A 16695-nucleotide genomic window follows, 5' to 3' on the forward strand; every position below is an offset into this window, starting at 1 on the left:
AGATCTCTCTCTCGATAGAGGGAGGGAGAGAGAGAGAGAGCGAGAGAGAGAGAGAGGAGAGCTCTAGAGAGAGAGAGAGAATAGAGAGAGGGCGAGAGGATATAGGATATGGGAGAGAAGAGAGAGCTCTCTTTGAGAGAGAGAGAAGAGAGATAGAGAGAGAGAAGAGGAGAGAGAGGGAAGAGAGCGCTCGCTCTCTCTCTCTCTCTCTCTCTCTCTCTCTCTTTATCTCTCTCTTTCTAGAGATATTCTCGGTCTTCTTTCTGAAGTGAGAGAGGGAGGGAGAGAGAGAGGGATTCTCTTCTCTCTTTCTTTCTTCTCTCTTCTCTCTCTCTCTTTTCTCTTTCTTCTCTCTAGAGTTTTTCCTCTCTCTTCTAGAGATACTCTATTCTCTCTCTCCCCTCGTCTTGAGGGGGAGAGGAGAGATAAAGCAGAGGGAGAGTGATAGAGGATAGAGGGAAGAGAGGGAGAGAGGGAGGATGAGAGAGAGAGATACATAGGGAGAGCGAGGGAGGGACTCTCTCTTTCTAGGGGAGTTTCTTCTTTCTTTCTTTCTCTCTCTCTCTCTCTCTCTCTCTCTGAGAGAGAGATAGAGAGAGATAGAGAGAGAGAGAAGATAGAGAGATGAAGAGATGGGGGAGCGACTCTGGGGGAGAGAGAGAGAGTTTCTCTCTCTCTCCTTTTTTCCTCTTTCTCCTCTCTCTACTCGTTTCTCTTTCTCCTCCCTTCTCTTCCTTTTCCATTTCTCTGCTGAGGGAGAGCTTTTTTTTATCTCTCTTTCTGCTTTTTTGATAAGCATGACTCCCTGTTGAGAGAGAGAGAAGTAGCGAGAGAGTTAAGAGAGCTCTCTCTCTCCTCTACTCTTCTCTCTCCTCTCGAGCGAGAGAGAGAGGATATCTCACTCTCTCTAAACCAGTTATCGATATAGGATACTATGCCCGAGTGAAATAATGTTCATTGTCCACGAACTTTGCGGTACAAATGAACTTCATTCTTTTCCTCGATGTCACGTACTTTGATAATGATTTTATTTCCCCCGTTATTGCAGTTTATGCCAGAGGGTATGAAGGGTAAAATGACATCCCTTAAACCTTGGGATTCGTAAACATGAAATGTATATTTTCATAAGCAGCGGCTTTAATGATATATAAAAATAATTGTTTTCAAATGGATATATTTTTTAAAATAATTTTTTAAAAGATGATAGTAAGAAGAATGCTGTTTAACATCAGTCAAAGTACTTACATGAAATACAGTGTTCAATTTGAAACCATTTCAAACCCATAACCAGAAAGCATGGTTATGAGTGCTTAATTATGAGGGGTAATAAAATGCATAATAGCCTTATATTTCTCTCCTGAGCTGCTAAAACACACCCTGGGTTCAAGCTAGTACTGGGATTTGAACCCAGTACCTACCAATTTCACACCCAATGGTTAAACCATCAAGCCACCAAGTCTGGTATTCCCACAGCATGCACGCATGCATACAATCATTCGTTCGTTCGTTCGTTCGTTCGTTCGTTCGTTCATTCATTCATTCATTCATTCATTCATTCATTCATTCATTCATTCATTCATTCATATCAACTTTTATTACCCATATGGGCTCAAATATACGGGGTAATATTTTTTCGATCTCTGCACAGTGTGCAGATTGCTTCTACAGCCACTGATTGGCTGGCTTAAAAATCACGACGTTTGGTTGGTTGCTTGCCATGGCCAGAACTTCACTTTCATTCATGTAATTTTTTCATTCATGAGTCACATTACACATGCGTTATACGATCTACAAAGATTTACAAAAGCAAATGGACTCATTTGTTTCGTAAACATGAAATGTATATTTTCATAAGCAGCGGCTTTAATGATATATAAAAATAATTGTTTTCAAATGCAAATACAGTTGTATTATTTTGTACTGTAAACATTTGGCTGTAAAGAGAACGCCGTTTTGCTATGACGTCACTTACATTACGTCATGTAATGCGCGTAAGATTATATCACGTAATGGCTGATGGATTTGTTGTAGACTCCAGAGGAATTTTTACATTAAAAATCAGTTAAAATTGACAATGGGTAATAAAGAGAATAACCAACTCGCTACGAGGAATTGTGAATTATCTGTCCCTCGTGAATGAATGTTGTAAAACCCTTGCCAAAGGCTCGGGTTTACAACATTCATTCACTCGGGACAGATAATTCATAATTCCTCGTAGCGAGTTGGTTATTCTCTAAATCTTCATGCTTATATTCTATTAAGGTTCAAGCGCGTTGTCCTGGGCACACACACCTCAGCTATCTGGGCTGTCCGTTCAGAACAGAGAGTTAGCAGTTAGTTGTTAGTGGTTAGTGAGAGGAAGGAAGGAAATGTTTTTATTTAACGACACACTCAACACATTTTATTTACGGTGATATGGTGTCAGACATATTGTTAAGGACCACACAGATACTGAGAAAGGAAACCCGCTGTCGCCACTTCATGGGCTACTCTTTTCGATTAGCAGCAAGGGATCTTTTATATGCACCATCCCACAGACAGCATAGTACATACCACAGCCTTTGTTACACCAGTTGTGGAGCACTGGCTTGGTTTCGAGAGAGAAAAGTCTGTAGTGGCTTTACACCTACCCACTGAGTCGTTAAACTCGATCTGGGTGGGAGCCAGTACCAGGCTGCGAACCAAGTACCTATCATCCTTATGTCCGATGACTTAACCACTATGCCACCAAGGCTGGGTTTTTGCCCCCCCCCCCCCCCCCACAGCTAGGTCTCTATACATTAAATAATTACCAAAATACCACTTTCTATACAGCAGAAGCAAATCAAACACACAGTCATACAATTTACACCTTACAGTTCCACACGATATCGTTTTACTTTGACAAACACAGATGTGTAAGCTACCCTGTCCCCCTTGTTGACATGCACGCCACAACGAGCCTGCTGGTGCTCCGGTACATTGAGGAGGGATTCACACAAGATAGACACCATGAGTCAATGCAAGGAACACTAATTGAAGACTTGATCACGGTGGATTTTCTTCGTACAGACTCGGTGTGTCAACACGGAGCCAGTTCGCAGACTACCTGATCGGAATACACCGACATAAAATAGCTGGATGTTGTCAACATTGTCTTGTCTTCATCTGTACAGCGGCGGGATGTAGCCAAGTGGTAAAGCGCTCGCTTGATGTGCGGTCGGTCTGGGGTCAATCCTCGTCAGTGGGCCCATTGGGCTATTTCATGTTCCAGCTAGCATATACTTGATGTGTGGTCAGTTTGGGATTGATCCCCGTCCATTGGGCTATTTATCGTTTCAGTCAGTGCACCATGACTGGTATATCAAAGACTGTGGTATGTGTTATCCTGGCTATGTAATGGTGCATATAAAAGATCCCTTGCTACTAATAGAAAAATGTAGCGGGTTTCCTCTCTCAGAATATGTCACAATTACCAAATGTTTGACATCCAATAGCCGATGATTAAATCAATGTGCTCCAGTAGTGTTCTTTGCTGCTCAGTAAAGTGACTTTGAGAACATGTATCATGTAACCAAATCTACAGTCAGAGAAGCCTATGTAGTGGTCTTACATTGACACACTGAGTTGTTAAACTGGCTCTTGGTGGGAGCCGGTACCAGGAGGCAAACCCAGTACCTACTAGCCTTATGTCCAACAGCTTAAGCTGGAAACATAGTCTTTAAACCCACTCTGGGTGGGAGCCGGTACCAGGAGGTGAACCCAGTACCTATACCAGCCTTATGTCTGATGGTTTAAGTTGGTAACTAAGTTGTTAAACCCACTCTGGGTGGGAGCCGGTACCAGGCGGTGAACCCAGTACCTATACCAGCCTTATGTCTGATGGTTTAAGCTGGTAACTAAGTTGTTAAACCCACTCTGGGTGGGAGCTGGTACCAGGAGGCAAACCCATTACCTATACCAGCCTTATGTCTGATGGTTTAAGCTGGTAACTAAGTTGTTAAACCCACTCTGGGTGGGAGCCGGTACCAGGAGGTGAACCCAGTACCTATACCAGCCTTATGTCTGATGGTTTAAGCTGGTAACTAAGTTGTTAAACCCACTCTGGGTGGGAGCTGGTACCAGGAGGCAAACCCATTACCTATACCAGCCTTATGTCTGATGGTTTAAGCTGGTAACTAAGTTGTTAAACCCACTCTGGGTGGGAGCCGGTACCAGGAGGTGAACCCAGTACCTATACCAGCCTTATGTCTGATGGTTTAAGCTGGTAACTAAGTTGTTAAACCCACTCTGGGTGGGAGCTGGTACCAGGAGGCAAACCCATTACCTATACCAGCCTTATGTCTGGTGGTTTAAGCTGGTAACTAAGTTGTTAAACCCACTCTGGGTGGGAGCTGGTACCAGGAGGTGAACCCAGTACCTATACCAGCCTTATGTCTGATGGTTTAAGCTGGTAACTAAGTTGTTAAACCCACTCTGGGTGGGAGCTGGTACCAGGAGGCAAACCCAGTACCTATACCAGCCGTATGTCTGGTGGTTTAAGCTGGTAACTAAGTTGTTAAACCCACTCTGGGTGGGAGCTGGTACCAGGAGGCAAACCCATTACCTATACCAGCCTTATGTCTGGTGGTTTAAGCTGGTAACTAAGTTGTTAAACCCACTCTGGGTGGGAGCTGGTACCAGGAGGCAAACCCATTACCTATACCAGCCTTATGTCTGGTGGTTTAAGCTGGTAACTAAGTTGTTAAACCCACTCTGGGTGGGAGCTGGTACCAGGAGGTGAACCCAGTACCTATACCAGCCTTATGTCTGATGGTTTAAGCTGGTAACTAAGTTGTTAAACCCACTCTAGGTGGGAGCCGGTACCAGGAGGCGAACCCAATACCAGCCTTACGTCCGATGGTTTAACCACTACACCAAAGCCGGTAATTCCAGGACAAATACTGTTCAATGAGTTGAAAATACTTGTCTATATAGAGATAGTATACACAGAGGTATATGCATATATAGAGATAGTATACAGAGGTAGCATACAGAGAGGTACTGTCTTCAGGGAGGTGAGTACACCACGTATATCATATGACTCCAACAAACACTAGCTCTTCTGTTTATTATAAAGGTGAATCAATAATGGGAAAATCTTAATCTGCGGAATAAGGTTAATCCATGGACATACGATTTGCTTATCTCCCCTGAGACAAACATCACAGAAGTCAGGCAGTAAAGACAGGCAGTTTACAGAGAAACCCGAAACTTACTAGCCAGAGCAGAAAGGAAAGGAATGTTTGTTTAATGACACCCCAGCACATTAAAAAATAATATGGTCATTAGGTGACCATATCTGAATAAAAGATTCTCTGTTGGCAGTAGCAATATGAAAATTATGGCAACACCAAACTCTAGGTCCAAGAAAGATGTTTGGATGGATGGATGGATGGATGGATGGATGGATGGATGTTTGGATGGATGGATGTTTGGATGGATGGATGGATGGATGGATGGAAGGTGAATAGATGGATGGATGGATGGATAGATGGATGGATAGATGGATGGATGCTTGGATGGATGGATGGATGGATGGATGGACTGATGGATAGATGGTGAATAGATGGATGGATGGATGGATGGACCGATGGATAGATGGTGAATAGATGGATGGATGGATGGATGGATGGATGGATGGATGGATGGATGGATGGATGGATGAATGATGAATAGATGGATGATGAATGGTGAATGGATGGATGGATGGATGGATGGACGGACGGACGGACGGACGGACGGACAGACAGACAGATGGATGGATGGATGGACTGATGGTGAATAAATGAAGTTTGTTTTGTTTAATGACACTACTGGAGCACATTGATTAATTAATCACCGGCTATTGGATGTCAAAATTTAGTCATTCTGACATAGTCTACAGAGGAAACCTGATAAATTTTTCCATTAATGGCAAGAGAACTTTTAGAAGCACTTTCCCATAGCCAGGACAGCACATACCACAACCTTTTCTTTATTTATATCAGTCATGGTTTGTTTGTTTTGTTTAACGACACCACTAGAGGACATTGATTAATTAATAATTGGCTATTGGATATCAAATCTTTGGTAAGTTTTTACATATATAGTATTAGAGAGGAAACCCATGACATTTTTCTATTAGTAGCAAGGGATCTTTTATATGCATCATCCCATGGACAGGATAGCACATACCACAGCCTTTGATATACTAGTTGTGGTGCAATGGCTGGAACGAAAAATAGCCCAATGGGCCTACTGATAGGGATCGATCCCAGACTGACCGTGCATTACGTCCCACCCACTGTCAATGATGGGGATATTGGTTGAAATTTGTAAAATGCAATTAGATGATGGTTTGATCCTAAAACACTTTCATCATGCTATGGAATTTACTAAGTTATTTATTTATAAATTGTTTTCAAAATTATACACAAAAATAGTATATATTATATAACATTAAGTGAAATATCTTAAAATATCAGTGAAATAAAAGTGTTATCAGTCACTCAGTGACGATAAAATATTTTAGAGTGAAAATTTCACTATTTCACTCTAAAACATGTTATCATCACTGTAGAAAAAGTGTTATCTTCACTGTAAGAAAGCCGGAACTATTTTGCTGCTGGCATTTTAAAAATAAAGGTAAATTGCCAAATTTTATGTTTTTTGTCAAATATGATTTATATCTTATCTCGTGAAGTTTGCAATCATATCACACTTGTCACGCAAGCACAACTCTTGAGATATGATTGCAAACTTCACTCGATGAGATATAAATCATAGTTGACAAAAAAACATGAAATATAATCTATTTATTTGTTATTTCCAAAACACCTTTACTGTTTTTCTTACATCAAACCAAACAGAAATCAGTTTAATACAAAACAATATCTTTATAGGAGGATGGGACGGACTATAGTCATATTTCTTCTCACTGAGGTAAACTGTCCTGTTCTAGTAAATCACTACATGGATGCTATCGGCTTGAAGACTAGTTCTATTTCTTCTCACCGAGGTCAACTGTCCTGTTCTAGTAAATCACTACACAGATGCTATCGCCTTGAAGACTAGTTCTATTTTTCTCACCGAGGTCAACTGTCCTGTTCTAGTAAATCACTAGGTGGATGCTATCAGCTTGAAGACTAGTTCTATTTCTTCTCACCCAGGTCAGCTGTCCTGTTCTAGTAAATCACTACATGGATGCTATCGGCTTGAAGACTAGTTCTATTTCTTCTCACTGAAGTAAACTGTCCTGTTCTAGTAAATCACTATATGGATGCTATTGGCTTGAAGACTAGTTCTATTTCTTCTCACTGAGGTCAACTGTCCTGTTCTAGTAAATCACTACTCAGATGCTATCGCCTTGAAGACTAGTTCTATTTCTTCTCACCGAGGTCAACTGTCCTGTTCTAGTAAATCACTAGGTGGATGCTATCAGCTTGAAGACTAGTTCTATTTCTTCTCACCCAGGTCAACTGTCCTGTTCTAGTAAATCACTACATGGATGCAACCGGTTTGAAGACTAGTTCTATTTCTTCTCAGTGGGGTCAACTGTCATGTTCTTTGTCTGGCCTGGTGAACATGATATACTGAATTAAGTACTGAGGGACTACACCGTGAACTTCACACCTCAGTGACTTTACTGCTTACTGGTTTATAGCACGAAGTCACCAACTGATTGCTATAGAATACAAAAATGTATTACAGGCTTACACCGTTCCTGCGAACTTCAGTGACACTAAAAATAAATATATATATATTCCATGCATACGGAACAAAAAAAAGGAAAATATTTTAATGCAGTGTTTGTTTTATAACTCCTCAGAATGTTTTGAACTATGGTTTATGTTAATGTCTGTTTTGTTTAACAAGACCACTAGAGCACATCTATAATATAATATGCAAGGCTGTCTTAAAGGGACATTCCTGAGTTTGCTGCATTGTAAGATGTTTCTCTTAAAGGGACATTCCTGAGTTTGCTGCATTGTAAGATGTTTCCGACAAATAAGATATTCTACAATTAAACTAACATATTAAATATATTTTCTTGTTTAGAATATCAGTGTCTGTATATTCAATGTGTTTCTGGTCATCTTAATATTTGTAAGAAGCCCAAACTGGATTTTGTCTTCAAATAATTTCGTACATACAAAAATGTTTTTTTTTTGGAAATTAAATTAAATTTAACCTAGTACAAATATTAGAACAATCAGAAACATGTTTATTATACAGCCACTAATATTTTATGCAGAAAAATATGAAATTACAATCATTAAAAAGTCAGGAATCAGGAATGTCCCTTTAACAGTTTGTGATTGTTCTGACCACTTCTGCTCTTTTCATCTGCACTGCAAACAGCTTTATTTGTTCTTGCCTGATGCCACATTTCATAAGGATCTTTTGGCAGTCAGACTCAGTCAACTACTGCCCCTGTGCATGCTGTAACCTCACCGTGGTGCAGGGGTGTAACATTCTCTTTGAGAATGGCCAATATAGCACAAATTGAAATTTTTAGTAAAAGTCAGTATCTATCTGTGATATTTATATTTTTGCACAGTTCTTTACACTGTGTTTTTATTTGACTATTGAATTTTTATATTGATGTTGATCATCACTTTCGATTTGCGTTTACCATAGTTTGATACCTAATAGCCGATGTATTTTTCGTGCTGGGGTGTCGTTAAACATTCATTCATTCATTCATTCATTCATTCATTCATTCATTCAGTCAACTACTGTACACCAGACCTCTGAGAATTAAACATTTGGGTAACCCATTTCATTTTTACATAACCCGTTACAAATACATCATTATGTGAACAGTGACAAATGATAGGGTAAAATATTTTTAATGTCTTCATATTTTTTTGGCGAGAATGAAGGCAAGACGTAGCCCAGTGGTAAAGCGCTCGCTCGATGCATGGTCAGTCTGGGATCAATCCCAGTCGGTGGGCCCATAGGGCTATTTCTCATTTCATCTAGTGCACCACAACTGGCATATCAAAGGCTGTGGTAATTACTATCCTGTCTGTGGGATGGTGCATATAAAAGATCCCTTGCTGCTAATCGAAAAGAGTAGCCCATGAAGTAACGACAGCTGGTTTCCTCTCTCCATATCTCTGTGGCCGTAACCATATGTCCGATGCCATATAACCGTAAATAAAATGTGTTGAGTGCATCATTAAATAAAACATTTCTTTCTTTCTTTGGTGAGAATGAAAAATGGATTACACAAAACTAGATTTACACGAAACGATCATTTCGCTTGTGCGTTGTTCGCGAGGCCTGTACACACATCATGCAAAATATTGGGTACAAAGATGAATTCCATAAATACAATGGCAATGGACGTTGCCATCTTTGTCACTTAACATACAACTGGCTATATACATGTGAGCTGTGTATATAGCCGTAGCTAATGAGGGAGAGGGAAGGGGGGAGTGGAGCCCAGTGTAAGGTCAGCAAATCAAGGTGATAAAGGTTGTGCCTGAAATACATGTGGCCAAAAAAATCACGCCCAAATTCAATACAAATATGCTGACCAGAAAACAGTTCGAAACCACTGAAATGTTAAAGACATATACTGTCACAGAATGTTTGTTTTGTTTAACGACACCACTAGATCACAATACAAATATGCTGACCAGAAAACAGTTCGAAACCACTGAAATGTTAAAGACATATACTGTCACAGAATGTTTGTTTTGTTTAACGACACCACTAGATCACAATACAAATATGCTGACCAGAAAACAGTTCGAAACCACTGAAATGTTAATATACTGTCACAGAATGTTTTGTTTTTTTAACGACACCACTAGATCACAATACAAATATGCTGACCAGAAAACAGTTCGAAACCACTGAAATGTTAAAGACATATATTGTCACAGAATGTTTGTTTTGTTTAACGACACCACTAGATCACAATGATGTATTAATCATCGGCTATTGGATGTCAAACATATGATTATTTTGACACAGAGAAAAAACCCACTACCTTTTTTCCATTAGTAGCAAGGGATCTTTTATATGCACCAGCCCATAGACAGAATAGCAAATATCACGGCCTTTGGTATACCAGTCGTGGTGCACTGGCTGAGATGAGAAATAGCCCAATGGGCTCATGGACAGGGATCGACCCCACGCCGATCACACATCGGGCAAGCACTTTACCACAGGCCTATGTCCCGCTATTATTGTCACAGATTTTTAAGGACCTTATTTTAAAAAATAAATTGATTATAAATGAAAATTACATTCATTTGGAACACCAAACCTCGCTACTGAATAAGCCAATTTAACTTTGATGAAGGTGAATTTGTGTCAACTATCCCAGCAATTTTTGGTTTTGAATTTTGGAACTTTACAGAGCTGAATATAGCAAACAATCCCAGCATTCTCAATACATTAAGTTTGGCAAACCATCGTGATGCTTCAGTTATTAGGGGGATGCCTGCTACATGCATAACTCTAAATATAACGTTAAAGTTTGTTTTACTTTAACGACACCACTACAGCACATTGATTAATTAATCATCGGCTGTTGGATATGAAACATATGGTAATTCTGATACTGAATGTCAAACAATTTTTATAATTACAAACAACACAACTTATTCAGTTATAATACACATCAATCAGTTTCTAATGTCCTTTTCATGACCTTTTTTACGCATTTGACGTAATGATGTAATTTTCTGAGGTTTATTAAAGGATTGAGTAAACTGTATAACTGCTGGAATTTTTTAATTATATTGGCATACATCTCTTGTTACCAAACCCGGGACTTACTGTGTCCTGTAGATACATACTTAGAGGATATTTCATGTTTTTTGTCAAATATGATTTATATCTCATCTCGTGAAGTTTGCAAACATATCTCATGAGTTGTGTTTGCATAACGAGTGTGATATGATTGCAAACTTCACGTGATGAAATATCAATCATATTTGACAAAAAACTAAACAAATTCTATTTATTATATAACCTTTGGCAATTTACCTTTATTTTTAAAATGCCAGCAGCACAATAGTTACCAGGGAAATAAATAACTTGTAGTAAATTCCATAATATTAAAGGGGCATTCCTGAGTTTGCTGCATTTTAACGTTTCCAAAAAATAAAATATTTCTACGATTAAACTTACATATTAAATATATTTTCTTGTTTAGAATATCAGTGTCTATATATTCAATGTGTTTCTGGTCATCTTAATATTTGTAAGAAGCCCAAACTGGACTTTGTCTTCAAATAATTTCATACGTACGAAAAAAAAATTTAGGAAATAAAATGAAATTTAGCATAGTACAAATATTAGAACGATCAGAAACATTTTATGCAGAAAAATATATTTGATATGTAATTACAATCTTAAAAAGTCTCTGTTAGTCTATAATATCTTAAAAATTGCAGCAAACTCAGGAATGTCCCTTTAATAAAAGGTGTTCCTTGTGGAAAGGACTATATAGTTAATTCTCAGTTGACAAATGTTGAAGTGGGTTTTTTGGGGTTTTTTATTTTGTAAATAATTTCACACAAAAATTTTACCATTTAGAAATTTTAAAATCTTGCTATATGTTTGTAAAAATTGCATTGGTTTAACATACACTACTATTAGACAATTTGACGCCAACAGACCAATCACCGTGTCAGTACTAAATATGACGTCATCACAATTTGGCAAAGCACACACAATGATGTTATGTTTAAAGCATTTACGTCTTTCTAGTTTCAGTGTTAATCTTGTAATAAAATGGTAGTTTAATGCAATTCATAGATTAATTTATAGAATATATAGAACATTGGGTTTTGAAAATTATCTGTGAACCGTGAATAAAATACAAAGTTAAAGCAATACCCAGAACAGTAAACTAGTTTACGTCATTTCTATATACATGGACGTGTAGCCGATGTAGGCTATATTGAAAATAAAGGCTTTTAAAAAAAAAAAAATAGCAGTGGTAATAAATAGAATAACAAACTTAGTATCAGTTATTATCAAATTTATTTTCCTCATGAACTAATTTTCACTTGTCACTCGCTAAAGCTCGTTAACAAGTGAAAATTATTTCATTCGGGACATACATTTTATAACTGGTAACTCGTTTATTATCCTCTATACATAGAATTACCTTTTTAATTCTAACTTGGATTAATAAGATATTTTTTAAATGAAACTGTAAATTCAAAATTTTTGGCAAAATGACGCTAAAATTCCCAATTTCAAAGCCATGGTTAAGGACCACACAGATATTTAGAGGAAACCCGCTGTTGCCACTTCATGAGCTACTCTTTACTAATGTTTTAAACAAGAAAATTTATTTAAAGTGTAAAGTTTGTCTTGTTTAACGACACCACTAGTAGTCTGGAGGAAATTGGGTAAACCTTGTTAAAAATGGCGTACATGAGATTATGACTGATTTTCACTCCTTAGACGCCCTTCTTTGAGAAACGGATGGGTACCGGTGCAGTAGCCTCAGGGAAAATCCAGTATATAGAGCTCATTGATTTATTAATCATCGGCTATTGGATGTCAAGTATTTAAAGTGTAATGTTAGTCATCAAAAACGCTCTGTTAGTCAGATACATCTTACAATGGCTGCAAACTCAGGACAGTGCCTTTAAGAACTGGTTACACTATATAGGGAAGATCTTGTTTTCAAAATCTTGATTAGAGATTTTTCTAGTCAATTGAAAATTGAATAGCAACTACTGAAACTTGTATAGCAAATCATGATGCAGTACGCAAAGATTATTTTGCTTAACTTTATTTAAGAACAGCATTCTAACGTTTTGTAAAAAAAAAAAAAAAAAATGTTATGAGAGTTAGTTTGGGTTTAAAACTTCATAATATGTTTTTATATTAGTTTTACTTTTAGCATTATTAAGTAAATACTAAAGTTAAATGTTAATTCATAGTGTTTTAACTAATTAAAAAAGGTTTTTAATTGTACATATACATACATGTACTTATATGATATTTAGAGAGTGTTTTGGGTTTTTTTACGTTCATCGTAGTATAAACCAAAAAGATCATTCACAAACTGTGTGAATTGGCAAAGCCGTTCTCACATAAGTTTAAAGATTATTTAGTTTTTTCATACCCCGATGAACATAAAAGAAATAACAGACACTACTTATAATTAAATTTTAAACATACTTATTAATAAAAATTCACTAAAAGTTCATACTTTATTTTAAATATTTTTTTGGTTCTTAAACAATAATGATCAATAAGACAAATTACCAATATAACATGACATCATCAGATGGGATGATGTTATATTGTAGTAAGTAAATTACCAATATAACATGACATCATCAGATGGGATGATGTTATATTGTAGTAAGTAAATTACCAATATAACATGACATCATCAGATGGGATGATGTTATATTGTAGTAAGTAAATTTACATTATATTCATTACAATATAACGTCATCCCATTGGTCCTTACGTAGCAACGCAAAAAATTACATCGTCAGGGAATGTCATATCTGATGACATCATTTTATATAGGCAAGTTGCCTTATTGAGCATTATTGTTTATGGACCAAAAATAATTCAAAATAAGTATGATGTTTTAGTGTTATTATTAGAAAGTATGATTCAAATTTAATTATAAGTACTGTCTGTTATTTCTTTTAAATTCATCTGGGTTTGAACCCCCCAAAAATCATCTGCAAACTGATGTGATTCACACAATTTGCAGAAGATGTTTTTGGTTCATACCCTGATGAACGTAAACGAAATAACAGACAATCCTTAAATGAATGTAACGAAAATTGAATTATTAATATATGATAGTGATTCCTGAGCAATAAATCCTGGCCATTGTTAGACAGCTCCTGGGGAAAAAATAAATAATGTAAATCAGGAAATGTTAGCCGACGTAAAATATTTGTGAATTTAGTGAGGCGTTACAAAAACGCTAATATTTCCTGTCAATAAATTCAAAGAGACCTACAAGACTGTTTTGACAAATTTTGTGAGATTGTTTTGCTGGTGATTAACTAAACACGCAACAATGGCTACATGATATTGATGAAAGCAATAGTCATAGTTAGCATGTATATTATGGCAATTTTCTACTAAAGTTAGCTGTCTGTAAGCTGCTTAATGTCAAAATATATCAAAAGTATTTTTTAAGCCAATCCTGATAACACCTACCGTGCTGAAGTTTTATGTCACTAATTGTCAGTTATTTGGATTTTGCTAAATTTTACGATCGCTAATAGTTTATGATAAAAAGAAAGACTGAAAGAAAGAAAGAAATGTAAAGAAACAATTTTTTTTTTTTTAATATAACACAAATAAATAATTCAAAATAATAATTCAAAATAATATTAATATAATTTTTAAATTATAATAAAGTAAATAATAATAATTAAAAATAATTTTAATAATAATAATAATTAATAATAATTTTACTAATAATAATTATAATAATAATAATAATAAAATTAGTAACAAACTAACAATAATAAAATAATAATACATGTATATGTGGTAACAACTACATTTAAAATAATACTAAACCACTGAAATAAAATAATAGGAATATCTACATTTAATAATGATGATGATGATGATGATGATGATGATGATGATGATGATGATGATGATGATGATGATGATGATGATGATGATGATAATAATAATAATAATAATAAATAATAATAATGATGATGATGATAATAATAACAACAACACCACCACCAACAATAATAATTAATAATAATAATTAATAATAATAATAAATAATAATAATTAATAATAATAATAAATAATAATAATTAATAATAATAATAAATAATAATAACATAAAATAATACTGAAAAACAACACATACACCGTTAAAAAATTATCAAAGTGAGATATTAATAAATCATCAAACTTTTGATCAACTCACCCATCAAAGAATGTAGAACATCACAGACGGTGGCGGCGGCGGAGTCCTGGCAACACTATCCACACTAAATGAAACACTAACACCTTCTGGTACACATTCCTTGAAAACACAACATCATCCCACACTGGTACACTGATTTCCAGTTAAAATAAGCATCCAGGTACTGAAGCTACCCGTACACTGATCCAGTTAAAACAAGCATCCAGGCACTGTAGCTATATGTACATTGATATCCAGTTAAAACAAACATCCAGGCACTGAAGCTACCCGAACACTGATCCAGTTAAAATAAGCATCCAGGCACTGAAGCTACCCGAACACTGATCCAGTTAAAACAAGCATCCAGGCACTGAAGCTACCCGAACACTGATCCAGTTAAAACAAGCATCCAGGCACCGCAGTTACCCGTACACTGATATCCAGTTAAAACAAGCATCCAGGTACCTCACACCAGTACACTGATATCCAGTTAAACCAAGCATCCAGGTACCTCACACCAGTACACTGATCCAGTTAAAACAAGCATCCAGGCACTGCATCCACCCATACACTGATATCCAGTTAAAACAAGCATCCAGGCACTGAAGCTACTCGTAAAGACACCCCCAACAATCACAGCATCTCAAACAAACTGTTTAGAGTCAGTCACTCCAATGTTTTCTTCCAATCCTGTACACTGTTCTCTGCTATTTCTGTTAGTATCCCACTTCCGTAGCTTACGAAGACGAGGAGGGCAGAGACACTGTCAATACACTGCAAAGACAAGATGACTGTTTGATGTAACGTGGATTTAAAAAACAAATCACAAAACTAGAGACAAAAACTGTCAATACTCTTCAAAGACAAGATAAGATGACTGTTCATTGCAATGTGGATAAAAAAAATTACACACACACAAAAAACACAAAAGATAAAAAACAAAACTTGCTACACTCTCAAGAATGCTTGATGCAACATGGCTGATGAAAACAAGAAACACCAAAACTAACACTGAAGAATTAAAAAAACCGAATCCTTCCTTCCTATCACACCGACGAAGTGACACCAACACTGTTTCTTATTCTAATGGGGGTGTTATTGCACTCACAAAATTGCTCCGTATAGTTGTTCTAAGTTTTTCTTCTTTCCTGAAAAGCCTGGGGTGAGACCCTGGTCGCTCCCAATCCTGGCCATTCATGCGTGAACAACAATGAGTTTGAAGAATCCAAAAGCAATAAAGGACATCTCTCTCTCTCTCTCTCTCCCGCTAGAGAGAAGACCGGCCCATTGAATTGGCAAAACGCGGGGGAAATACCTCCACTTGATCTATATTTATCACGTTACATTCAAGGGCAGTGGCTGGCGGTTTTCGAGGATGGGTCAGGCAGAGGGGAGTTGACATTCTAACTGCAGTGAGCTGTTCAGCATATGGTAATGTGAAACCGATATGCTGGCTGTTAGTGTTGAGAAAAAACACATTTAAAAATTTCAACAAACTTTACAGTCTTAGATATACACAGTTTAGATCTATAGCTCGGCTTTGGATCGATCCCCGTTGTTGAGCCCATTGGGCTATTTCTCGTTCCAGCTAGTGCACCACAACCGGTATATCAAAGGCTGTGGTATGTGTTATCCTGTCTATGGGATAGTGCATTTGAAAGATCCCTTGCTACTAAGATTATATGTAAAAATTACCAAATATCTGCCATCCAATAGCTGATGATTAATTAATCAACGTGTCATTAAATAAAACATACTTCAACTTTTTTAAATTCTTTAACTTTTTAAAATTTTTAAAC

At 36.8% G+C, this 16695-nt stretch overlaps 1 protein-coding gene across 1 annotated transcript in view; it reads right to left on the minus strand.

Moving 5' to 3' along the window:
* The window catches only part of LOC121385648 (zinc finger protein GLI4-like), a 120681-nt gene extending 104527 nt beyond the window's left edge, over positions 1-16154 (minus strand). Inside the window, exon 1 of the mRNA XM_041516410.1 lies at positions 14918-16154. The gene's annotated coding sequence lies outside the window, so the exon portion shown is untranslated. The remainder of the gene's footprint in view (positions 1-14917) is intronic.
* Positions 16155-16695: the final 541 nt, after the last annotated feature.

Source organism: Gigantopelta aegis, chromosome 11, assembly GCF_016097555.1.
Source record: "Gigantopelta aegis isolate Gae_Host chromosome 11, Gae_host_genome, whole genome shotgun sequence".
NCBI lineage: Eukaryota > Metazoa > Mollusca > Gastropoda > Neomphalida > Peltospiridae > Gigantopelta > Gigantopelta aegis.